The sequence below is a fragment of the Rissa tridactyla genome, chromosome 8 (genome assembly GCF_028500815.1).
Source record: "Rissa tridactyla isolate bRisTri1 chromosome 8, bRisTri1.patW.cur.20221130, whole genome shotgun sequence".
Taxonomy (NCBI): Eukaryota; Metazoa; Chordata; class Aves; order Charadriiformes; family Laridae; genus Rissa; species Rissa tridactyla.
The window spans coordinates 27,456,441-27,482,467 of record NC_071473.1 but is presented as its reverse complement, the minus strand read 5'-3'; the positions used below and the strand labels follow the sequence as shown (position 1 = coordinate 27,482,467).

The 26,027-nt window shown below is 44.3% G+C and overlaps 1 protein-coding gene across 1 annotated transcript in view; it reads left to right on the top strand.

The window, feature by feature from the left end:
• Positions 1-965: 965 nt before the first annotated feature.
• The window catches only part of C8H1orf21 (chromosome 8 C1orf21 homolog), a 118,186-nt gene continuing 93,124 nt past the window's right edge, over positions 966-26,027 (top strand). Inside the window, exon 1 of the mRNA XM_054211608.1 lies at positions 966-1,162. The gene's annotated coding sequence lies outside the window, so the exon portion shown is untranslated. The remainder of the gene's footprint in view (positions 1,163-26,027) is intronic.

Here is a 26,027-nt window from a genome sequence, read left to right as displayed (position 1 = left end):
CTGCGCCTTCCTTCTCCCTAAGAAGACAGTCCACCCACCAAGGTGGGTACAGGCTTTTAGGGAATGGGAATGTCCTTGTGCTCGTGGTCGCCCTTTCAGGGTACCAAGCTGCTTGCACAAACACTGCACATAAAACAAGAGAGCATATTAATGACAGCTTGGCCTGAAAAAGTCCTACCCCTGCACGTCTTTCACCCCCGTGCGCAAACAAGATTTTGGTGAAGTAATTAAAAATCCCAGCGCTGATAATCACAGCGACTTCATTCCTAACAGTCAACGGAAAAGGACAAATTGGCTAGTGAGAATTTTTTTCCCAGGATTTCCAAAACGGCTATATAAAGATGACACAATGTTATCCTTGCGTGTCACCTATGTTTGAAACAAAGCGTCCGAAAGAGCACATTTTTCATACTGATTTACAACCGTTTCATGGGCAGTTATGAGACCCGTGCTTTAAAATAAGGGCATGCTCTTATCTTTAAACGTCTTATTCGGTACCCAAATCAATGTTGCACCTGCCCTGTCAAAAGGGGCCTCCGTCCCCGGCCCCCCGGCCCCGGGTGACAGGGGGTCTCTCAGCCCCTCCAGGCGGGAAGGGCGCGCGGGCCGGCGCGAGGCGAGGGCGGGAAGGGGACCCCAGTGCCGGCCGCCGCCTGAGGTAGCGCCGCCGCCTGAGGTAACGCCGCCGCGGCCCCTCGCAGCCCGGCAGGCAGGGCCGGAGCGGGGCCGCCGGCGGGCAGCGGACGCCGTCGCCGCGCAGGCCGCGGCGCCGTCGCCCAGGGCGGCCTCGGGGCGCCGCTCGGCGCCTCACCCGGGAGGAGCTAGAGACGGAGAGGCCCCCCGGCCCCCGCAGCCCCCAAGGCGGGCCGGGGCGGGCGGAGCGCGGGAGGCTCCTCCTCCGCGGCCTCTCCCCGCCCTAACGGCCAGACGCGCCCCCCGCTCCGCACCGCCCCTTCCCCGCCTCGGCCCGCCCCAGCTGCCCGGAGAGGCTGCTCCGCGCCCGGCTGCCGCCGCCGCTGCTGCCGCCGCGCTCGCACACTTAGTTGGAGCCGCCCGGTTCCCCGCGCTTCCCCGTCCTCTCCATCCCGGGGCTCGAGCCGCGCCCGGCGCTTGCCGGCGGCTCTCCGCGGCGGGGGAGCCGCTCCCAGCGGCGGCTCCTGAGGTGAGTGTCCCCCGGGTGCTGGCGGGGGCGGGCAGCCGCGGGCGGGGGGACGGGGGGCGCCGCTTCCCCAGCGAAGGCCCGGGCCTGGGCCGGTGGGCCGGGGCTCCTGCTCGGGGCCGTGGTCGGGGGGAGCCCCCTCCGCCGCCGCGTCCCCTGGCCTTTTTATTCCCTATTTCTCCGTATCCCCCCCGCCTCCTCTGGGCGATGTTTTATTCATGACCCTGACGGGCTTTGTACGGGGAGCGGGCGCCTTCCTCCGCAGTTCGCCAAGTGCTGCCAGACCCCTCTCACCCCCCCGCCCCGCGGCTGGGGGAGGTCGGTCGCGGCTTGGAGGCGAAATGGCAGCAGGGTGGGCAAGGTTTTTTCCCATCCGGGCAGGCAAGCCCGGGGCTGAGCGGCATCTGTTTGCCTGGGAGGCTGCTGGCGTGGCCGCGGCTCAAGAGTGGAGTGAGGCGGAGGGGGGGGACGACACGGGGGGGTGTCTCCTGCTGCATTTCCCTCCGCTGGCTGCAGGTTTGCTGGCTTCATGGAGAAGCAGCCAGTCACTGCGAGGCTTTCTGTAGCAGATTTTGTATGTGTGTGTGTATCTATCTATCTATCTTCTCTTTCAAGGGTTAAGCAGCAAGCGTATTGCAACACCAAATGCCTGTAAGCCAGGCAGCGCTTACACCATCACCGAGTTAACTGTAGATGTCAGACTGTGCTTGCACCGATGTGATGTCAGATTCGTAATAACAGGCAGAAATGGTGAATTCGGTGCGGGCTGAGTGTGATGGAGACGGCACAGACCCAGCTGGTGTGGACAGATTCGGTGGAGCTTCTTTCTTCCCTGGTGCAGGGCCTGCTGTGTAGGTATCCCCTGGTGCAGGCACATCCTATGGGCACTGGGATAATTGTTGCAGATTCGTGGGTGACTATGGACTCAGAGGAGCAGATATTTGTGCCTGGAGCAGAGATACTTAGCTTGCTTTCCATTACAAAGGTATTCCGATACGTGTTGGTTAGAGAGTCATTTGCTGATGCCTCTCTCATCTGTAACTTCTGCGATGAGGCTGCCACTGCGGGTATCAGTCAAGAGGATGAATTTTGTTGCATGCTGTAGGAAGCCAGCTGCGATCAATAGGTGGTTTAGTATTAGCCCCCAATACTGCCTCTTGATTTCTCAGGAGCTGATCAGGGACTGGTGAGCTAAAATGAAGAGATGCTGAAACATGTTCCTCACCTTATTCTGTTTCCTGTTTGCCTGCCCTTCGCTTTCCCTGTGCTCTGGTTGGTTGGATTTCAATGGAAAAATTCTGGTCCTGAGTCTGTTCAGAGAAATACATGTGTGTTGATTTTGCTTTTCTAACTTGCTGTTTGATACTAGCCGTAAGGCTTCGTTTTTCTGAAGATCTCCCGTGTATGGGGCTGGGGATGTTTACCCTTTGGTACAAGTGAAGTGCACTGATACTGCTTGATGTTGTTTAACCTTATATTATCTTAAGCGTTGTATAATGAGGCAGCTTGATTTGTTTAAGACTTTGTGATGATGCAATACAATAATAATTATAAATCTTCTCATTGTCTGAAGAATCTTTAAATACTACTCTGCCTTGGGAGGTACTTCATGTGTGTTTATTTATATTATATATTACGCAGGCATGGATGAGCAGTGTTTGCTATTAATGGTGTTCGTTTTGGGGTGGGAGGGCAGGAGCAGTTTGTCACTGGTACTTTAAGTTGTAATTTATGGGTGTGATGTTGTGCGGTAGATAAGCTTTTATGAGATCTGCCATGTAAATTATGGCCTTTGTTTATATACGTGCAATTACTTGTTTTGAAAATCCATGCTGTATAGTTTGCTTAATAGTCTGTGCTGGAGCTGTGAATATGATCTAGCAGAATGTGCTTTAATTGCGCAATATTGTTCAGCAGTTGAAAACATTTCGCTTTACCTTGTGCTTGCAGCCTGCACCAGGTGTGAAGTTACCACATTGCATCTGCATGCTGCGATGTGACTTGTACGGTAGTTGGCCATGAAAGCAGTGACCAGGTGCTTTTATTTTCTTCTTTCTCCATTACCTGTTTCATTTTGTTCTTTAAAAGAAGCAGGGTGCTGAAATGAGTGATTTCAGCTAATCTGCGCTGGAGAGAGCAGCTTGGTTATTTAAAGCTGCTGTAGTTTGTTATGCAATCAGATTAACAAAGGTTGAAATGATCATTCAACTTTGGGTAAACAAATGAGATATATATATAACAACATGGATTAGGGTGACTGTTTATATCGGAGAGGTGTGCTTGCAGTGAGCGTATTGCAAATATTGGACACAGTGAGTGGATACAGTAACGTAGTAAATAAATTTTTGGTGAACTTCTCAGGATTATAATGTACTTACTATTGATTGTCTGTACTCTGGGAGCTTCTTTGGTGCGGTAGGTGCTGCCCGCATGCGTGGACGAACTTACTTTCAGCTTCATTTAGTTGACAAGCAAAGGCCTGGGCAAACGTCTTTGTGCCCAGCCCAGTAGTGCCTGGGGTGCTGTGCAGGCTCCCCGCTAATTGCAGCGCAGGCACTGGGTCTAGGAAGATGACCAGTGCTTAACGGGAAGCTTTTCAAATAAAAGCATTATGGCAGGGACCTCTCCTGTGTCTGTGTTCGCAGGGCCTTGCACGGACCCCTGACAGCATCTCCAGTGCAGTCATCTTGCCTGGGCTCTGGTGCTTGGGAAGTGGACCTCGCTCTAAAAATACCATAGCGTGAAATATGCTCACTGTTATTATAGTATGCAGTGGCATCAAGTGTTTGGGGGAAAGGAGGAATAACGGACTCCTGGCAGTCAGTTTTCCAGAGGCCTTCATGTTGGTGTGGAGCCTGAGCCCTTCCAACCTTCATAGAATCATAGAATTACCTAGGTTGGAAGGGACCTTTCAGATCATCCAGTCCAACCATCAACCCAACACTTGACAAAAATCATCACTAATCTAAACTATATCTTTAAGCACTATGTCTGCCTGTCTTTTAAATACGTCCAGGGATGGTGCCTCAACCACTTCCCTGGGCAGACTGTTCCAATGCTTAATAAGCCTTTCGGTGTAAAAGTTTTTCCTAATATCCAGTCTAAATTTTTCCTAATACCCAGTCTTCCTCTCGTTCTGGGAAAGGTGAGGTACCCTCGAGGATGCTGCTCTTCTGTCCTTTAGCAGAAGATGACGGAACAGGAGTACATTTTGGATACACATTCAAAAATACTCCAGAAAGGTTTTTTTCTTTTAATTATTATTACTTAGTTCCTTGCTGACTGTGTTCCATTCTATATAAGCAGGCATCTAATTGCAAAGGGATTTCACAGGCGCTTATGAATATATATCACTATGCTACTGGCTGATGTTTGTTCTGTATAACACATTTGTGACTAAATGTACACAAGCACATTTTCGGTATACTGGAATCTGAAGAGGTACTTTTGGAAATAGGTAATATTGTCAAGGCCATATTATTGTAGGTGGTGTGGAATGTAATATGCAATCAGTAATTTTCAGACTATTTCTTTTAACTGGTACTAGTCTGCTTCAGCTCCAGCTTATTAATAGTGTGGTATCTTGTCATCTTCAATTTTGTGAACTGAGTAAGAGCAGTTATTCTTGGTCAGACTAGAGATCTGTTTAGCTCAGTATTTTTTTTTTTTCTGGTGGGGCCACTTACAGGTGCCTAGGAAAACTCTAACTACAGGGTTATCCTCCTCCTGGTAAATCCTTCCAGCAGTCATTGCTCTAGGAAATCTCTGGGCTGGCAGTTCCATTGAGGTGGTTGTGTTTAATAGCTGATGATGGATTATCTTCTCTGAAAAATGTCTCATTTGTTTTGAAAAACTTTACGGCACTAGTGTTCACAACATCCAGTGTCTGTGAACTTCTGGTATAATTGTGCACTCTGGAAAGGATTTTATTTTGTTTGCTTTACATCTTGCCATTTGAAGTGCTTGCCCTGTGATTTTGTCTGAATTCTGGAAGAATATCTTCATTTTTAGATTTTTACACAGAAAAGTACTGTGTATGGGGATGTTAACAGGTCTTAGAATGTATATAAAGATAACTGCTACGTGTTTGTAGTAAGGTATGCTCCCAGCCCCGTTTACCGTCGCCTTTCATAGATATGTACTGTTACGACTGTGGCACTTAGGTGATTGTATGCAAAAAAAAAAGTTTAAATACAAGAAGTGATGCGATTTCTGCAGCTATACATCCTGTACATAGATTGCAGTAAGTCTTGATTCAGAACAACTCAGACTACAAAAGAATTGCTGTATGCCAAAGAGTGACTTCAGCAGTGTTGTCTGAAGTTCTTGCCAAAGTAAATCTTTGCAAGGTATCTGGTGCAACATTTTTGAGGATGTGGGGAACAGAATTGAAAAATTGTATTAAAAAGCTTGAAGTTAAGAAATACATATTCCAATAAGGGCAGCATCATGCAGTAAAAACAATGACTCGGTCCCTGAATCGTTCTTTAGCTTAGCTTTCCATCACGGACCATTTCAGGAATAGGCTGGCGTTAAAAAGCTGTGTTTTAAATTCCACTTTTCCTTTATGTGTCGGGGAAGCAGGATCTTTTGAGTGTGAATTGACCTTCAGTATTTGCTTTTGTACTGATGGTCCAGGAGTCTGTGTGGGCTACAGGGGCCACCTGGGTTACAGAGTTTGTTGTACTAGACTGTAGGATGGTAACAGCAGTTGCCTTTGGTGTATTAAAAGAAGCCCTCTGAAGGTTGGTAATTTATTTGTTATTATGGCAGCTTCTGAAATCCTATTGATTAAAAAATGGGTGAAGGAAACAGAAAATTTTCATCTTGTAATTTCTACTGTTAGTTCACCCTTAAGCCTGTAAAACTTATGTTTAAAGTGGGTGGAATTTCAGTTTACTGGTTTATATGGGTGGGATAATGGTAGAGAGTGACCAGACAAACGTTTTCTGTTTGTTTTAGAAATAGAGGCAGTTACGTAATGATGCTATACACAACAACGATACATGCATATGGATAAGATCTCTGCAACAAGAGTTAATCCAACAGCATCCCTTGCCTGCATGTCTGCTGTTGCTTGCTTCAAAGGAAGGTAATTCTGAAGAGATGCCAATGCCAGGTGATTTGACTGGAGTATTGGTCCAGTTCTGAATGGCCTTTAGGCAGGGTTCTAGATTAGCAGTTTGGAGAAATAGATTTTTAAACCATTATGAGCTCTTAATTTGTTATCTGAATCAAAAAAACCCATTCTTTCTCTTTTGTTGAGTACTGTCTGTCTGTGTTTTGAGTTATTTACAGATTCATCTCAATGTGTGGCATGTGCTTGGTAAAACTGAGGCCCTATTTTTGAGAATTGAGTGCTATTACTAATAAAAAAAACCCCAAACCCAGTGAACATGTCTGAAAGCATCAGGGTCTTTCCTCTTACTATGGAAGTGGCCTCAGTTTGTTTTTCTTCTGTCTTTGTATCTCTCACAGAAAGTAATAGACTTTATGCATCAGTTTGGAAAAAGATAAAAAGCAAGTTCATTTGAAATATGTATTTGATAGGAAAAAAATTCCAGGATCTATATATACAGGTGGGCATTTTCCCAAAAGTGTATGTTAGGTGTTGAGGCCGTAACTATGTTGTTGCTAACCAAAATTCTAGCCCTGAATATGTATCTATAAATACCATAGCCTCGCCCCTTTGATGCCGTGAAATGATACGTCGTAGCTGGAAGCATTTCATACATCGGGACATAAAAGGACCTTGGTGAACTTGTGCTTTTATAATAAACAAGGAAAAGTTTATTCAGGTTGCCCAGTAGAAGAGTTTATCCACACAAAGACATTTCTTTATTCAGTGAGGGGGAGGGACTTCCTTTTAGACTTTTCTCCTTAGGGTTTTTATCTCATCCCATCCCAAGTTTTTATTAATACAAGCAAAACAACTTTAATGTGATTATGCATGTTTGACAGACTCTGCTGTTTAGACTTATGGCTAATTAGATTTGTGGAGCCTGTGCAATTTAGGATATTGAGCAGGGAGATTGTTTTAGCAGGAAGACACGGAGGAAGGAACACATTGCTTTCCCTGCCTTTCTTATGGTGGCAGTAGCATTTTCTTTGAACTTCGCACGTTTCTAGAGGACGAGCTGATGTTGGTGTGCCATTCCTAGGAAATTTGTCTTATTTAAGTTCGCCTTTCTGTTTATTGAAGAGTAATTTAAAATGAATTTTCCAAAGTTCTGAATACAGGATGTTTGCGCATCTCCACTAGAAAACAGTCTGAGGGAATAATCATCTGGTAAACAAAACAAATTCTGTCTTTTTGAGGGCTGTTAACGGGCAGTAAGCCCATTTCAGCTTTAAGGGATGACTAAGATGTTTCTCTCTTCTGGCAATACCCAGTTTGGATCCTTCTGCTTAATTTTGTCTACAGGCCTGCTCATCTCAGCTGCATCTTAAAGGGAATGCAGCCGTTGTGCAATAAATGTACCGACAAAACATGCAGGAGTTTGGTCTTTTATTGCAGATGGATTTACACAGCACTCCGTCACTACAAAGCCGCCTTCAGCATCGTCTGAAGTAGGGCGTTTAAAGATGTGGTTTGGGCTGCTGATGGTGGGCAGCCATGTGATGCTGAAGGACAGGGTACCGTTCCTTTTATTCCAGGGCAGTTGTGCTTGTTACGTGTGCACAGTGGCTACGGTCTGGTGGATGCCCAGGGGCTCAGCTTTCTCTTCTGAGCCTTTATTTTTACAGGAATCTGAAATAGCAGAACCAAAGCTACTGAATAGGCCAGACTGAATCCAGGGGAGCAGATCTGGATGCTCTCCCCTTCACTCCCCATAGAAATGTGTGGAGGAGGAACTCGTATGACTATTTTAGGGACTTGTTTTATTAGCAGGTGAAAGAAAAGGCAACCAGGGTTTTCTATTTTCTGTTGTTCTTACCACTCAAAGTTCTTATAGACGTAGTTGGGTTTTTTCCTTATGATTTGATTTTAAATTACTAGCTAGTTTTCAGGTGTTGGAACCTATCATTTAAAAGTGTCTGTCCAGTACTGCTGAAATGAAAATCAAAACCTCCCATTGAACAAGCTTCTGAGATAATTTCTGTTGTTTTTCCTGTGTTTAAAGAAAAATAAGAGGAAGCTGTATCCGTTCTGCTTTGGTCATGTCAGATAACGTATATCTTTGAGATTAAAAACTCTTGATGCCTGTGGGAGGAGGGGAGTGCTTCTTTCTTTTGTCTCAAACGTTGCAGTGGAGGGTACTAATTAATCACCAAACAAATTGAGTTTGGGGGAGTTTGCCTTTGCTATCACAGTGAAAATGTTTTGTTTGGAAGATCTGTGCAAATTACACCCGCAGGCGTTCACATAGAGATAAATCAGCCCCGGGATGCCCAAAATCTTCCTGTTTCAGTCTGCAGAAATATGCTAGGAGAGCTTTTTGAAATGGCAACAGCCAGTCTGCATGTTCTGGAGCAGATTGTGTACCAGGGACCGCGGCACAGCCCTGAGCAAAGACGTCAGCAGCGAGGAACGACTGTCATCCCCGACACAAACAGACAGACTCCATCAGTGTGACAGAGCGGTGAAGAGTGACGCAACACTAATGGGCAGATCATGATGATTGTCAGCTCAGAATATAGGGTTTGTTTGTTGTTCTTCCCCAACAACAGGAGCTGACTGAGGTGGATTTTCCTATAACAAGCATTCTGCATCTTTGACATTTTGGCAAGAGTAAGGCTATTTCCTAAAAAAAAAAATAATAATGGAATAAGAGGCCTCAGGCTTAGTAACAGCATTTAGGAGAATAGTAAATGCTCAGCCTTGTGAAGCTACGTTTAGTTGTACATTTATTTGGGGATTTTTACAAACGTAATGGAAAATTACGCACTTGACGCTTCACTGAGTTTCAGTGGGATTCAGGGGACCCAATTTCCCTAAGACTATGAAAATCCCAGTCTTCGTGGTGTAGTTTTTGTTTGCCTTTATACTTCTGTGCTAGTCTCTGAGTCTTTTTTCATCCACAGCAAATGCTTGGGTGCTGACACAGAAATAGTTTAAAAGCCAATGATTTGAGAGGGGGGAAAAAAAAGCTGGAGCTTCTTAGATGCGTGGAGACTGGATGAAGTAGGATTAATCTGGCATTAGGGCAGAAATTTGTGAGAGGAGCCCAGTCAAGCGACTGCCTGGAGAGAGGGGAGGTTCATGAAGTCAAAGTCCCTTTTTCAGCCAGAGGGGGATCAGGCTGACATCTCTGTGACGGGGGTTTTTGCCTGGCCTCTCCCACAGACTCTGGGTAGCTGTCATGTACTTCCCCCGCAATGGCTTGGTGTTCTGTGAGCTCATGCCTTAAAAAAAGGCTCTCAAAGCAAACAGCTTTCCAGAAGGTCGTTAGAAATTTAATACTACAATCTAAAGAGGTTTGTGAGTTACCTGTAACACCAATAACATGCTGATGACTGCTTTTCCATTATTAATTTTTGTACAGCGCGTTGTTGGCCATTAAGATGGGTTGTCTATGCAAAGTGGTTCCATAAAATGCAAATTATTAGCTTCTATGTGGGTCAGAAAACATTGCATACTGGTGTAACTCTTGTAGTTAAATAGACTCCTTTGTTAAGCAAATAATTTAAGCGCTGGTTACTCTTAGCAGTGTCAAAAACATACATGAATTGTTGCTGAGTGTAAATAAAGCATTTCAGCTTTGAATGATGACTGCAGGATTTGGCTTAAAAGCTGTTTTTGGGCCACAGGCACAGCCCAAAAGCCAGGGGATGTACAAGGCTCCACTCCTGGAATGGCGTCAGGATGGAGGATGACTCAGTCACCCCTGCAACTTCCTCATTGCTCCAGAAAGGTAGTGATTTATTGCCGGTCTGTGTCAGCAGTAAATAGCCATCCACCCAGCGCTGATTCAGCCACTGTGACACTGGTAGTTAAGGATGTATGCCCCAGCCTTGCCTACGCAGTCCCTCCCAGCTCCCTTCCCACTCATCGGCTGCGGAGGGTGTTCACAAACACATAGCCTTTCTCTCCCCTCCCTGTGCTTCTGACCGCTGGCCAGGGCGGCTGCCAGCAGAGATCCCGCTCTTGCGGATAGACGCGCGCTGCACGCCAGCGTGGAGATTTGGATGGCGTTCCTGTCGAGTCAGGGAAGATTGGCTGCGCGAAGCCTGCGGGGTTTGGTCTTCTGAGGGCGCTGAGGTTGAAGAAATAGTAAATGTGGCAGAATCAGCACATAGTGCTGTTGCTGCTGGGTGAAAAATTGGTCCAAACCGTTCCAGGTCCTGCCCTGGCCTTCCTTTGTAGGCAGAACAGGTTGGGCAGCAGCATGGGACTAAAGAAGAAGGTCCGAGAATGTTCATTTAGCACAACAGGTCGAGGACTCTTGTTTTTCTGGGGTTTATGTTGGCTTGCAGTACACAAGGAGGAATTTCTTTGCTCCTGTTATGATTAATGAGAGTAAGGCAAGTAGTTGTTTTACTGCTGGCTTTTCCCTCCTGCCTGGTCTCCAAAAGAAATCCCAAGGTGCAAAACACCTGTCCTCTGAACACCTGATTTGGAAATAAAGCACTTTATTTCAGGTATAGGAATAACCCTACTGATGTAAAAGGATTGTGATGGAGAATCCTAATGGCAATACCTCCTCCCTTCTCTTCCACCCTGCTCTCCCAAGAGCTACTGCTATCCCTATCCTGGGAAAGCACATGAAGAACCCGCTTGCTGTTTCATAGGATCATAGCATGGTTTGGGTTGGAAGGGACCTTAAAGATCATCTAGTTCCATTCTAATTTGTTGCCACCACAACCCTTATCTTTGTAGTTATCTTTTCTGGGGCATTTTTTGCATTGGCTTATGCTTTGAAAAGGCACAGAACAGGCTGGTTTTGGCCATAATCAGTGTTAGCTGCTTCCCAAGACATGGTCCCTTGCAAGCAGGAGGTAGGTTTTAATGCAGTGCTTGTTAGAGGCAGAGGTGGGATGAAAGATCCCAGGTGAATTAACCACGCCAAGGAAACTAGCCCCAAAAAATCTGCTGTGGATTTTCTGAGTGTGTGAGATCAGCTCCACTTTTGATCTTGGCCATGACTGAATATCCTCAGGAGTAAAAGCCACAAGTAAGACTGGAGGTGGCCCTGAAGACTTCTTGGTTTTGCTTTGATGGTTCCTGCCTGGTGAATCGCACTGTTTGCTGTCCTGTTTGCTGATGAATTCTCTTAATGAGTAAATTGGTGACCTTTGTGCTTTTTCAGGTGTTGAATTTCCCATTCCTGTCTTCCCTACCTATAATTTTCCATTCTTTTTCTTTACGTGCTGCTTGGCTCCTGCGACATCTCATGAACATGCCTGAATTGTGTTTTGTGTTGAAATGGCTTTATTGCTTTGAAAATACTGAGTGTGGTTGGGTGTGGGGAGGAAAAAAAAAAAAAAAAGTAGTGTGTGAGCTTCACAGTCTGCTGTTTCTGTGCCAATAAAGTCAAACTCCATGAGTTAGGCTCGGTATCCATAAGGTCTGTTCCACGTGGAAACTGAGATGAGCTGGGGTGCTGTCTATGGGAATGCTGATCTGGTCTCGGTGTTGAGGGGAAAAAAAAGAAACTGTGTTGGAAGAGATGCAGGGACCTTTCCGTATCATCAGACTGTGTGTCTGGTTTTGCATCTCTATTTGATTGTCAAAGAAGAGATGGAAAACAGAAGGCAGGAGTGACTTTCGCCCTTAAGGTAACATATGCCTCTTGGTGGTACAGATTGCAAGCTGGTGTACCAGTCCCAGTTCATCATTCCTACCTGGTCATTAGCCAGCACGTCTAGTAGGTTCGAGCGTTTGGTTAGTCACCAGAGGTACTCTAAGACAAAGTTTAAAACTGATGGAAATTACAGCAGTCTAAGGTGCTGTGTTCCTTGTACTTAACTGGAAATTTAGGAGTATGCCCTTGGTCTGTATGCGGCTGCCTTTAGCAATGCCTCTGGTTTTTATCCTGTTTGCTGCTTTGTTATACATCTATACCAGAAAGACTTAGATGAAATGAGTGCCCGCAAGGAAAGTTTTAGGGAATACTGGGAAGAAGTATAAAGGAGGACAAGCATGCACCAGAAAATCAGCTTCAAAGCATGCAGTAAGGAGGAAAAAAATGTATATACTTCCAGATATTGCTGGAATAGGAGAAAAATGGCATGGTGTAATGAATGGTGCAGCAGGGTGGGAGCTGGGAGACCACAGCTCTTTTCCCCAAATGGCTGTGGAGCTGCTGGGACTGAGCTGCCCGTTCAGACTCTCTGCAGCTGCCATGCTATCTTTGCGGCATGCAGTGTGGTAGGACTCTGATCTTGTTCTGTGCCTTGTTATCAGAAAAATAAAAACAGGTCCCTTTTCTCAGCTTTGAAATGGTTTTTTGGTTTGTTTGGGTTTTGGTTTTTGTTTGTTTGTTTGTTTGTTTTTTAATAGAGTGAAATCTGGATTATTTTTCTAAATCCCTTGATCAACTTGAACCTCAGTAGCTTAATTCTGTTCTCATAACAGATTTGCTTTTCAAATGCTCTTTTTAAGTTCATAGTTATGAAGAGGAGCATTTCCTGTTGCTGTCTATGACAAGTACTAATGCTCCCACTTCAGTCCTGGTGCTGGGGAGTCCATTGCTATTTCCTGATGGCTTTTGTAGCTATGCTCTCCCTGCTTCTGCAGGGTGAAGACAGTGCTGATTGATTGCAGGTTTATATTGCTAATAACTATAAACAAGCAATTCTGACTCATTGGTCATGGAAGACAGAAGTACAATCAAATATTGCGTCTGTGTTAATTTGTTTACATATAGGAAAATTATGTAAATATCAGTGCAGATTAGTTTTAGCCCTCCTGTGTGCTTGCATTCAGTACCCTGGGGCCAAAACTGGGTATTGCTGAAGTCACAGAGAATTTTGCTGTTGAGCTTATTTAGTAAGTCTAGGATTTGGCTTCTGAATGTTTAGAGGCACAGTGCTCTTGAATACTGTTAAATGCTGTAGAAGAAGGATTCTTTTGGCTTTATGTTACCATTAAAGCCATAATCACAGATGTGTGAAAGGACAAAGTAAGCTGAAAACATGTCTTTCTGGCTTTCCAGTTGCCCTCTTTAGAAGGTGTACAGCTACCCTGGACAACTGGCTTTCAGTTGTCCCCCAGCCTCAACTCCCCACCACCCCCCATCCCTTCCCACAGCCTCTACCTACCTCAGACAGACTGGAGGCTACAGGCACCTCAGGTTTAACATGGACCAAAAATTAAAGTAGTTCAGAGTAATGGTTGGCCACCATGATGGCCAGCAAGGAGATGTTGCATGGGCTGTCTCATAGCACTTTCTGTGCAGGTGAGGTTGGCCAGCTCTTTTCAGTTTGGGGTAGGAGCAGAGCCTGGGCGTGTTGTTTCTGGGTCATTGCCATCAAGAGCTGGTATCAATACGCAGAGAAATGGTATGGAGAGAAAGAATACTATGTCTGTTCGTAAATGTATTAAACAAGGAGGTGGCAAGGTAGAGGGCTGGAGATGAAATGTGAAGAGCTAAACAGCTGATGGCACGAGGCTGGAAATGTGAGGAGGATAAAATGAGACATGGACTAATGAAACCAAAAGGCACTAGCTGTTGAAAAGGAAATTGCGTAAGGGCTCACGTGTACTTTGCATTACTATCTCAAGGTGTGTGGTCAAGGGGGCAGAAGTGATTAAATGCTTCCTTCTCCTGTTCTTCATGTGGTGTGTATTATGAATGAAAGCTTTCTGAGCCAGAGGGTCAGAGCCAGAGCCGTTTTCCATAGCCTGTGATGCAGGATGCTGGGCTTCATATTGGTTTTCCTTTTAGAGGCAGCAATGTAAGAAATGAGCCTGTTAAAACAAGGAGCCTGCTCCCTGGTTGTGGGCTCTAACCAGGGGTGCCACATCCTAAAGCTGGGTCTTGGGCTGGTCACCCCCCAATGCCAGTGATGCTCCAGGCTCTTGTGGGAGGCACTGAGTAGTGCCTGGGTCTTTGTGCACCCTTCTCTCTTAATGGGTGAGGTACAGTTGGGCTGGATTCACCCAGGAGATTCACCAGTTGAATCCTGCGGAGCAATCTCACTAGCTATGGGCAAGGGAGAAGAGGAAGGAAGGAATTTGCTTGGCAGTTAGGGTTTTTCTACAACTCTGAAACATTAAATCAGTCAAAAACGCTGTAAATATTCCAGTTCACAACTGGAGTGATTTTACGTAATGCACTTCGCTGATTCTTCCTGTTGTCATTTCCAGCTGGAAATGTTAATATTCCATTTAGGAGCAGTATTTCTTCTAACGTCTGTATGCACCCATTGTTTGTTGCCCAAACCTTCTCTCTTGCTACCACAAACCACTTAGATAACTGATGTTATGGCAAAATAATCACCACTTGTGTTAGTTCCCTGATTCTCAGCAATGCAGATTTGTACTCTGGTATTTGAAATTGCAAGACAGACCAATAGACAAGTGCGTAAATGGCAAAGCAACAGCAACAAGAAAAAAAAAATTATATTTGATTAAAATCCATTTCAACATGGTACCTTATCTATAGCTAAGCGGGAGTATGTCTCTAGGGGAGAACTAAGGGCAAAGATGAAGTTTTATGGGTGAGCCATTGCTTGTTGAACCTGGGATGGGGCTTGATGAAGAAACCATATGCTCATCGTGGTGCTGATGTGCTGTTGAGAAAGAGGGGGCAGTGGCTGACCCTGCAAACACTGGCTGTGGGAGTACGTTGACTCTCGTGATTTCAGTAGCTTTTACTGTTAATAGTCCTGCTGATGTGCCTGCTTTATAGGATCCAGGCTTTTGTATTTGTTTTATGTCCACCTCCCTTACCGTCTTGTGTTGCTCAGCAGACCTGCAAAACCCAAACCAGCATGAATTTTCTCGGCGTTTCATGTTGCCACTTGGGTTGGCACACAGTATATTTGACAGGAGAAGTACTGGCAGGACACCAAAGAACAGGAGCTATCTTGTAGACCAGCAGATGTAATGGAGGTAAGGCAGTGTGCCTGCTGCAGCAGGGCCTCGTATCCAAGACTAAGTGCTTTATTGCTGGTTTTGAGTGGGGAAGTTTGTGTGTGTAGTATCTGCAAAGTCCTAGGCAACATAAAGTTGCTTCATGGATGTTTTCTTTATTGGTTTTACATTTTTAAAGAGTTTCTAAATATATAAAATGCTAAAAGCTTAAACTTAAAAAAGCTTGGTTGACTTCATTTGTAAGTCAAAATTATTTTATTGTGGAGCTTCCTTTTGCCAGCACTAACACAGTTTCCTGTTTTGGTTTGCTTTTCTTAACTTTCCCCCTTGTCACATTAGTAACTGTGTTATGTTGGTGCAAGGAAGCTCCAGACGCGAACAGGTGTCGTTCTGGAAAGCACAGTCATGACTTCCGGCAAGGAGGTTGGCTTCCCAAAGCTCACAAGGTGGAGAGGAGCAACCAAGGGTGAGTGGGAAACATGGAAATGGCCAGGACAGCCTGAGAGGCAACACTGTGCCATGATGATCAGTCTATGTTGACTTGCTATGTTGCGTTTAGTACAAATGTAGTTACACCTTGAATTGAAAAGAAGGTTGTCCCTGTACTTGGGTTGGGGTACGAGAGAGCACTACGTGGTGTTTCGCTGTTCACTTGATCTGTATTCCTGCACCCTTTCTCAGGTGCTGCTTTTGGTTTCTGTTGGGTGCGGGATGAAATGGACCTTTAGTCCAACCCGATGTAGTTGTTGAGAATAATTCTGCGTTGTCAGCTCATCTTTAAAGTCTTGTGTGGGCTGGTGGGGTCTGCATAGAATGTCTTGGGGGACCGTGAGGTTCCGCTGCAGGCTTCCTGGAGAAGTTGCCTCTTTATTTGTTTCTATACATCCCCCGCTGAACTTACTGGATAACAACAGTTCTGGAAGGCAGAGAATATAATGAAAATTTGCTGTAAAAAAAAAAAAAAAAAAAAAAAAAAGCCTATTTCTGCCACACATATAAGAGCATAGGGCTGGAGAGGTGGAGCCTTCTTTTGCTGGTGCTGTGCTACTTGTCCTTTGGTTTCCTGTGTGTGAAATGGTATAAAATGTAAGCCAGTTCTATGCAGCACACGGGGACAAACACAGCGCTCAGTGAAACTGTAGTGTTTCCCCCATTCATAAAAAGAAGCAACTATTCTGTTGGGTTGTAAGGGGGGGTTGCCTGTCTTTCATTTCTTTTACAGTGTTTTCTCGTCTTCTCAGATGAGTGCTAAAAGAAGTGCTAGTATTTTTGCAGTCTCCAAGGAATGATGGATTATCGTCTGTTAAGGCACTCACTGCCTAATTGAAATAGTGAATTTTGAGCACTATGTGAGTGTACTTGCCATAGCATGTTATTACTCAGTGACTGTGGTGTACAAAATGCTTGCTAGTGTGAAAACTCATTTTCATGTTTATATACTTAATGATTTGTTTTGGTAAAACCCCTTATTTTTAGTCTCTCTTAAGCCAGTAGAGAAATTAACTTACATTTAGAGTTGGTAACTTTTTTTTAAGATTGCACTCTTTTCCCCAAAGTCTGCAAGTAGCATTTTTTCTCATGTTTCCTCCCTCCTCGCCTTACGCACAGCCAATCAGAGTACCACTTCTTTTAATCCAAATTTAACTTTTATAGTAAATTAACAATGTATTCTGTTCTCCATCAGATTCTTCCCTTAGCGGAGGACAGCATATAATGACAGAAGTGATTAACCAGCACCTCTATGAGCATAAAGCATTTGAAATATCCAGCCACCTGAAATGCTTCTGTTCTTTAAGATGAGTGACAGTCCTGCAGCCTGTGACTGCATGCCCTCCTTCAAAGCCCCGTACTTGGTTTTAATTACCACTAGACCTGGCTGAGGTTTGCTTTCAGTTTATATGACAAAAATAGTAGGATCTGCGGTTTCAGTCATGCCTCTGTGCTGGGAGTGACTCTAGTGAATGGTTAGAGCTCTGCTGTTTCTTTTCTGTGTTTCTGTCCTTCAAACAAGTTCACATCAGCTTTTTTTTTTTAATAAGTGAATGGTTTGTAGGCCAAGTAGAATATAATTTTACTCATTTGATGTGAACAGAAGCAAAAATACAAAACAAAAGAGAAATGCAAACTTATAAGAAAATACCTGTATAAAGGTTCTCCTTAAGTGAATTCTATTTTAAGTGAATGGAAGCCACTGATTATTTGTGTGTCCATACACATACATTTTTTCATCACAGAAACCACTTGTTAGTGACACAAAATGGTGTTTGACTGGGTATTGGAGTCGGTGGTGGATGGCCATCTGCTGCGCATCTGTTGGATGTGGGTTTGTGGCCGCAGATACCCATCTGCAGCTCCCCACCTGTTTCTCCTGCTCACCCATCACCACGGGACTGTGCGAAACCCTGTGGGTAAGGTGACTTGCACAAAACACTGATTGCCACCATACCCATTTCACTCTTACTGCTACTTAGTCACGGTATCTGCTGATGCAAAAGAAATTATATACTCTGTGCAGATGTGAGAGCAGCAATGATATAAATGCACATGCTTCTGAAAAGTGAGTCTGATCAAAGGCGCAAGTGTCCTTAGCATAAGGTGTAAGTGATAATTGAAAGTATATTTATAACATTAATATATTGCAGCTTTTAAAAAGTAACAGTGTGTATGAAGATACAGTAGGGCAGACTGCAGCACAGGCCAGCTGCCCAGATAAGTATCCAGTGTCCCCCGATGCCCCTGAGGCTAGTGTTGGTGGCAGACAGACACTACATGCAATTCCAGTTCTGGTACCTTTTACTCAGCACAAGAAGGCCATGGACCTGTTGGAGCAGGGCCAGAGGAGGCCATGGAGATGCTGCGAGGGCTGGAGCCCCTCTGCTGTGAGGACAGGCTGAGAGACTTGGGGGGTTCAGCCTGCAGAAGAGAAGGCTCTGGGGAGACCTTAGAGCCCCTTCCAGTCCCTAAAGGGGCTCCAGGAAAGCTGGGAAGCCGTAGGACAAGGGGTAATGGTTTTAAGCTCAAAGAGGGGAGATTTAGATTAGCTATTAGGAAGAAATTTTTTATGCTGAGAGTGGTGAGCCCCTGGCCCAGGTTGCCCAGAGAAGCTGTGGCTGCCCCGTCCCTGGAGGTGTTCAAGGCCAGGTTGGACAGGGCTTGGAGCAACCTGGTCTGGTGGGAGGTGTCCCTGCTCAGGGCAGGGGGATGGAATGAGATGATCTTTAAAGTCCCTTCCAACCCAGTCCATTCTGTGATTCTGTGTTCTGAGTTAATTAGTGATTTATGTGCAAATTGAATTGGATCACGGTAATTATTGTGGTGTCTGGGCTTAAGGAAGCATGTATAGGTATGTAAAGATTTTTGGAGAAGCAGGTGGGTGTAGCATGGATAGACCATGGCAGCACTAAGCATTAGGGCTTAGGTTTGCTTTCTGCTGGCTCCTTTTGCTTTGCCCTGTGCACCAAGGACTCGCTTACCCTTAACTTTCGCTTTCCCCCTTCCTCCTCTAAACGTGTTAATTGGCCTTTAGCTAAAAGATGTTGCTGCCGAACCCTTTAGAAGTGAAAGCCAATCTGAACATTCAAGCATTGTATATATTCAAGCACTTTGTCTGGTGTGAGCTTCAGAAGCGTGAAGCAGCTACAGCAGTGAATCTGCTTGAACATCTCTGTGGTTTGGAGCTTTGGAAACCCATCTTGGTTGTGTTTTCGGTATCAGCAGTTGCCCTGCTCTTGGTGGCTTTCCTTTCTCCTTTGTCAGCTTTGGGAGGGAGCAGACTTGAAGCAGAAGGTAAGTGGAGGCTGAAATGAATATTTAAGCACTTCTAGATTTATTTCACTGACAAATAAAATCACCATTTGATTTCTGTGGGAGGAGCATTTGCCAGAGCCTTGCCAAATACTCCAAAAAAGGAGCTGGAGAATTTTAAACACAAACCCCACAACATTTCATGGGAATTTATTCTGTTGTTTCAGTAGTGACTCATCTCCTGAATGATCCATCCACTTCACTATGTATATGTGGGGAAAAAAATAAACCTAACAAAGGTCTCAGACACCTACAAAATGCAGTGTCCTGTTCAATTATTAGTTAAAGCATCTGAGTATCTTAAGCCCTTAGGTAATTTTGAGAGTTGTGCTGGCAAAAGATGTTTGCAGTCAAATCTTTTTCAGCTTTTGTTAAAGATCCTGTATTTTTAAAAGAGTGTGGGACGAGAAAGAAATGCTAGGCATGGACAGGAGAAGTGGTAGGTGTGATTTTCTTTTTCTGGATGGTTAGGATTGTTGTTTTTGAAACTTCAGGGGTTGTTAGGATGTCACTTTTTCCTTTCTATACATCACATTTTTGGCTAACTGACCTAAAAATTAAAGATCAGCATTTCAGTGCATTTGTTACACGCTCTGTTTCCTGAGGTGGCTGTTCAGAAAGCTGAGGGCTCCTGTCTTGATTTTCCTCCTGCCCCTACTCATCATCCTCCGAAGGCAGCAACGAGTACAAAAACAGGAAAGGGGAATTATAAAGTGTAGGAATAAAGTGAGTGCTGAGTTAGCAATGCCAGAAGCAAACAGCTTTCTGATGGTGGCCTTGCTTCTGGCGAAAAATCAACCGGAGATGAACGACTAAAATACTTCTGAAAGTGGAGTTCTCTCTCTTGTCAAATTTTTCTGTGACTTCTTTTTACAATTTTTGAATGCAATAAAGTAGAAAGAATGCCCATTGTATTGGCTGGGTACTGGCACTAGTCTTGTAGCAAGCACCTACATAGTATATATGGACTAAATTATCTAAAGGGTGTGTTATCATATCATTTGCGTGCAAAAGACAGTGATGATGGTAATAGAGGCTTCTTAGGAATCAAGTGAAGGACTCTGGCTCCTGTGTGCTGTGCTTCTGCACGTGAAAGCTGCTGCTTTTTCCTTCAGCCTTATTTTTTTTATCCTTGTATCATTCCCCACATATTGTTCAAATTAATGGAGTGATTTTTTTTTTTTTCATCATATTCCCCCATGGAATTGCTGGAAAAATAGAGCTGTATTATATGGCAAAATGTAATACGGGATGTGAAAGGCTGTTACCACTTTACTGCCCTTCCAGAGCCGCAGAGCCTGTCCCAAAGGTTTGGGGAGACTCTCTTGATTCATCAGATGTTTCGCGTGCTCCTTTCGTGTAGGTGCCAGGTGGTCAATGCAGATGCACTTTTGGCTCTTCCACGTAGCACTAACATACCCCTCTTCAAGAGCAGCATAATGCCAAGAACGAGCAGTGCCCTTTGACGCTCAAATGAGTCAACCCGTAAATCAAGAGCACCACAGTTAATGAGTCCACCGTGAAGGTTTGGCGGGAGGAGGGTGTCTTCCCAGTGCTGAGAACAGTGTCAGCCTTGGTCAGGCATCTGAGGAAACTGAGACAGGGCTACCATCTAATTTTTTTGCTGTTCTCTGGTTTCACATTTCAACTGGAAAAAAAAGAACCCTTGAGCGCAAAACTCTAAAACTTTTGGAAAGGATTGTCTGGATGAGAAGAAACAGTACTATGGCAATTCCTTCCTAAAGGAAAATGCTATCCAGGGGTCCTGCTCCAGGCTTGTTCACTGTGAGCACAGTAGTTTTACATGCTCGTCTCCAAGCAAGGAAGAGCTGAATGATGGGATGTGGGCACCTGTATCTCTCAGCCCTCAGAGCTCGTGATGGAGTAACGAGGAGTGAGATCTCAAGGGTAGTATGTGAGAAAGGAGGGTATTTAGCCAAAAGACTTGGAAGTAAAACCACTCAACATATGTCCTTTCTGTCTTTTGATGTTGGTCTTGTCCTGTGCAGAAGATTTCCTAAAGATCTGCACAGTCCAAAGTCTTCCAGGCAGGGCTTGTTTTAGAAGCAGCGTGGCAGAAATCGGGGTGAAGTGTTGTATTCGACTGCAGTTTGACATGTATCAAAATAATGTAGTATGTCCTAAATAAGAAACATTTTCTAACAAAAAAGAAATGAACCATTGGGAATTATGGTAAATGTATGGGAAGCTTTGAAATTATTTATTAGAAACAGTGTATCCTCTGGGTTTGCAAAGAGAAGTTCCGTTTTTAGCAAGAGAAAGCTATATTTACATGCAGATCAACATGATTTAATGGTTACCAACCGATTACAAGGGAGCTTTCTTTAAAAAGAGAGCTGCCAGTATAAATGGAGAAGATTTGGGTTGCCTCACTGAGAATTTACATTACTTGAATTTAAATAAGTGTGTCCTACTTTGTGCAGAAACTGTGAGTAACAATTTGTGCTGTGTCCTTATCAGCTGTGGAGAAGATTGAGTAGGTTGGAGGTAAATTCAGTATTTTCCTGTCCAGCCCCAGGTGTCCATCTCTTGGCTAGGAGACTGAGACCAAGTGCCTTTTTTTTTCCGCAAACTGTGGATATGAAGAAAGCCTCTGAAGCCAGCCACAGCAGCCAGTGAAAGATGTGCTTTGGAAAAGGATTAGGTCATCGTTACTTTTTGCTCTCCTCTTTCTTTTCATTGTTTTCTCTACAAAAAAAATCCATTTTTTTGAGCAGGTCTTTTTCTCTTGGTTGTCATTTTTTGTTGTTGTTGTTTTGAAGGACTTAAGATACTTTTCCCCCTGTTTTATCTCGGGTTTAGTAAGCTGTCCAGCCAATGATTTTGTGAAGTTCATAGAGCATGTGAAATAGTGGTAGAGCAAAACCATCCACCAGTGAAAATCCGTGATCTGCAGAACAAGATGTTTCTGAGAAAAGTTGAGTAATGCTTAATTTGGTTTTGTTTTGTTTTACTTTGGTTTCTTGGCTTCCAAATCAGTGTTGAAAAATACCTGCCAACTGTAATTATTTTACTGGAAGTTTAATTCAAGGTCTAATTTTACTGGAAGCCCAAAGGAGGGGAGGAGACCAGAGCTGGAGAATGGCATCTGATGTTGAATGATGACGATGTCAGACATACTTAAGATAAATGAACTTGCTGTTAATAAAATAAACACACAGTGCTGCTTTTGGCCCAACGTGGTGAATAGGCTCCATGGAAGTGCTCATAGCAAAGCTGGCCGTTTTGCTGCTGGTCCACAAGCCTTTGCTGGTGTTTTTGGTAGTTTTTCACCAGAACCTTTTGGCACGCATGTAACTTTGTGCCCTCAAGCTGGTTGTGGTTGAAGCGTGTGTGTTTTAAGTGCTTTGGCTGAAAAGAAAATCAGTACTATTCTGATAAGGAGATTTGAAAGTATTAAGTTGCTTTAAATACTAACTATTCAGGTATGCTGTTTCCCATTGTTCAAATCTCACTGTTGTGCTGGTATTTCTCCGTCAGGGAACCTCCCAAAGCAATTCCAGCATTTCCAGATGGGTCTGCTAACACCTCCATTGTCCAAGTTTTGCCTTTAGAAGGAGAGAAAGGAAAGGGGCTGGGAGGGGGGTGGGGTGGGGGGTGTGGAGAGAAGCAAATTTTTGGAATGAATCAACCCAAAGAGCAGGCTGCGCAGGGAAGTATTTAATTTCTTCCACATTCTTGACTTCCTTCCATGGCTGGAGCATCACAGACATGCAGGCAGGAAGAGGTAGCTTGTTGTGAGGCAGGTGAGTTACACCTGATGGCTTTGTGTCAAGCGAAAAAACCACGGTGATTTATCTTCACGCCTGAGATGAATGATTTGAGAGGAAGCATCTCTCATTCTTACAACTTGAGTTTTCTTGATGCGATTCTAGTCATCCCTCTGCAGTTCTCCCTGTGTTGTGGGTCGCTTCGTTGAGTGAAAGATCAAACCCCCGTTTCAGACCCCCAGATCTTTTGGTTAACTTTCATCAACAGTTTGTATCGTGTTTGCCTTCTGGTTTTGTTATCCCTCACCAAAGCACATGAGGAGTTTAACTGTGGTACTGATCATTGCAAAATATTTCTGAAATTAGCGATAAAGGATTGATGTTTCAGATGCGCTTTTTGTGAAGAGTTTACAGAGCTGGGGCATACAGAGGCCAGGTTAGGGTCCTAACCTGGGGCTCTGAGTTTACAGAGCATTGTGGCTGGGGCAGTTAACTTTGTGTTTTAATTGTTTAGGCAAAAATGTTTGGGAACAATGCAGTGGGAAGCTATTTTTATGTTGTTCTCAAGGGAGAAAACAGCCATCCACAGGGCAGCACAGTGACGGTGCTGGGCACGACTCGGTTTCGTAGCTTGCTATGAGTAAGAAGGATGAATACGGTTACATGGGGAAAGGGACCCTCTCCTCCCTCACCCACTTTTTCCTCGGTGTGGGGGTGGGGGGGTAGGGGGGCGGGGGGGGGTGGGGAGGAAAACCCCAAACCCATGGCTTTTCTCAGTTCACTTATTGAGAATAAACTTGAAAGGTATTTATAAACCGCAGGGTTTATCTGATTTGTCTGGTTAGGCAAATCAGCAGAATCTGTTTGGGGAATGAGCCAGGGAGGGTATCACTGTCTTTCTTTTAAACTTCAGGTAGAATCTTAAAATTAGAGGTTACTGTAAGTCCCCTCCAGCATGTTTCGTATAATTTGATATTTACGCACTGAAAGCCTGTCTAGACTCTTACCAATTGTGTTTATTACATACAGCATCAATCACAGCGTGTCTCTCCTTGTCAGTTTGTATATATAAGATTCATCCTGATCTGTCTGTGTCTCCCTCTTTCCCCTAAAACTCCCCCAAAAGGTGCCAGGAGCCCTGCTGTGTCTGAGGACTTGTCTTCTCTGTGAGCACGCTGCATTTTGCCGATGCTATAGACTTGCTGCATAGACCCCAGCCGCCTGGGTCTGCTTTTATAAAACCATCTTTCAAGCTGAGGGTGATTCATTGTGTTGAGGGGCTGAAGGCTGATCTATTTTAATCTGGAACCTGCTGCAATTATGTTTAGTTGTCTGTTTGCCTGTATGGAAAAATGGGGATTATGGTACCCTCCATCTTCTGAAAACCACTCCTGATGCCTGAAGCAAGCAGCGTTTTATAAGGACTGGAAGATAGTAGTTATAGTGTTTATCTTTAAACCTTTGGTTTGAGTTTTCTGGTGGGTTCAACAGAAGTAAAATTAGTTTTGATAGGTATTGTAAATTGTCTTCTGTTTGACCTTGTGCTAGTATTTGTTTATCTTCTATTTTATACTTTAATGATGGGCTTTTTGGAGGAGATTGCTCTTGCTCCTTGTTTACACAGTGGCCAGCACAATGGGATTCTTTCCCATGCTACTCCTATGTACTACAGATATTTAAGTAATAATGAAATTGTGTGCAGTGCTCTCTCCTCTCCCACACAAACTGCTTTAAACCATTCAAATCCTGCTTTCACCTGTTTTATCTGAAACCCTACAAATTGTGCCTAGAATTGTTTTGAGCTTGTCAGAGCTCTCTGCTGTCTGTTTAGTAACAAGAAACACTGTTTACTTACAAACCGGTAAATCCTCTATATTAAACAGGAGCAGAAGCTGTTTTCTGTGTTCTGAGGACTTCAAGAAAACTTGGGCAACAAAAAGTTTTCCTCTATTCTTTTTTTAAATGCTGAAATATTTACTTCTTGTCTTAATCTTGCAGAGGCACCCTTCACAGAACGTGTGTTTAAGAAAGAGGCGAATCCAAAATCTGTAGACAAGAGATTAGAAAGTCAAATCCCGGTTTGGAAGGTGGATGTATTTATTCTGTGTGTTCACACTTGTTTACAGAAGATGCAACATTTGGGTTTTGTCTATCCGTCGCTGCTTCTGGAAGTACTTTGCATATTTAATTATCAGTTTCACATTTTAATTATTCACCAACAAATTCTTGCTTTGCATTATCGGTCCCTTTTCTTCTGCTGTCATCTGAAACTCTTCCTTTCAAGTACAAGAATTAAGCAAACACTGGAGATCTTGTTTCTGCCGCCGTTTGTGAACGTGGCCTCCCCAGCATTCAAACGCTGAACAGCGACACACAGTTCTTAATCGGTTTCTTAATAATTGCACAAATGTCTGTCCTTCTGCGCCAGAGCACTGCGAAAGGTAGCGGGCTGTCCTGCACATCCGCGTAGAGGCTTGTGTAGGGGCTTGTTGAATTTCAGATATCGTTGACCCGCCTGGCGATGCTTTTCAGGCTGCCAGCTGCAGTATTGAAATGAAATCTCTTATTGCCAGGGCATTTGAATTGCACAAGATGCTGCTTTTCATGAGTGGCTGAGAGTAAGGCTGACAGTAAGAACTTACATATTTTTGTTTGGTTGGTGTTTTTGAAGGATGTATCTTCCTTCCTTTACTTATAAACAAAACACATGCACATGAAAGGGGAAGATTTTATTTGCTTTTTCGGACTGGAAGCCTACCAAAGCAGTGATAATTGGCTTTATTGACTTTTTTTTCCCCTCTGATTAGAAACAATATTTTTTCTTTTTTTTTCTTTTCTGTGATTGTGTTCAGATTGTGCTCTGTGACAATTGCACTGCCTTTCTCTTCCCGACCCATGGAAGAGCAGGTTTCTCTGTCGCTGGGTGTTTTCCCTGTCCTTTGCTACCTGTTTCTGTCACAGCCTTGGAAGCATTTTTCCTGATCTCTTATTCCTTGGTGCTGCTATACTGTGTTTTTGATGGTCCCAATTCCAGCTGTGTGGTACAGCTAGGTCATGGTAACCATTCTTGGTTGTAAGAGGGACATGATGCTCGGAGCATAAATCCATGATCCCGACTAGCCTGGTATTAGGATTTCCCAGTGTAGGCTGATAAATGTGTTGTCGTGACCTGGAAGCACATCTCTGGGCATCTTCATCTGGAGTCACAGCTCACAAAACTAAACTCTTTGGTTTAAAAAAATATACATAAGGGGCTGAGGAAGTGGTAAGGGATCTAAGAGGAGATCTCCCCACCTCTCTCCAGTGCTGGCATCCTCATAGGCTTTGAAAAGTCTTGGCCAAAACTGTTTCT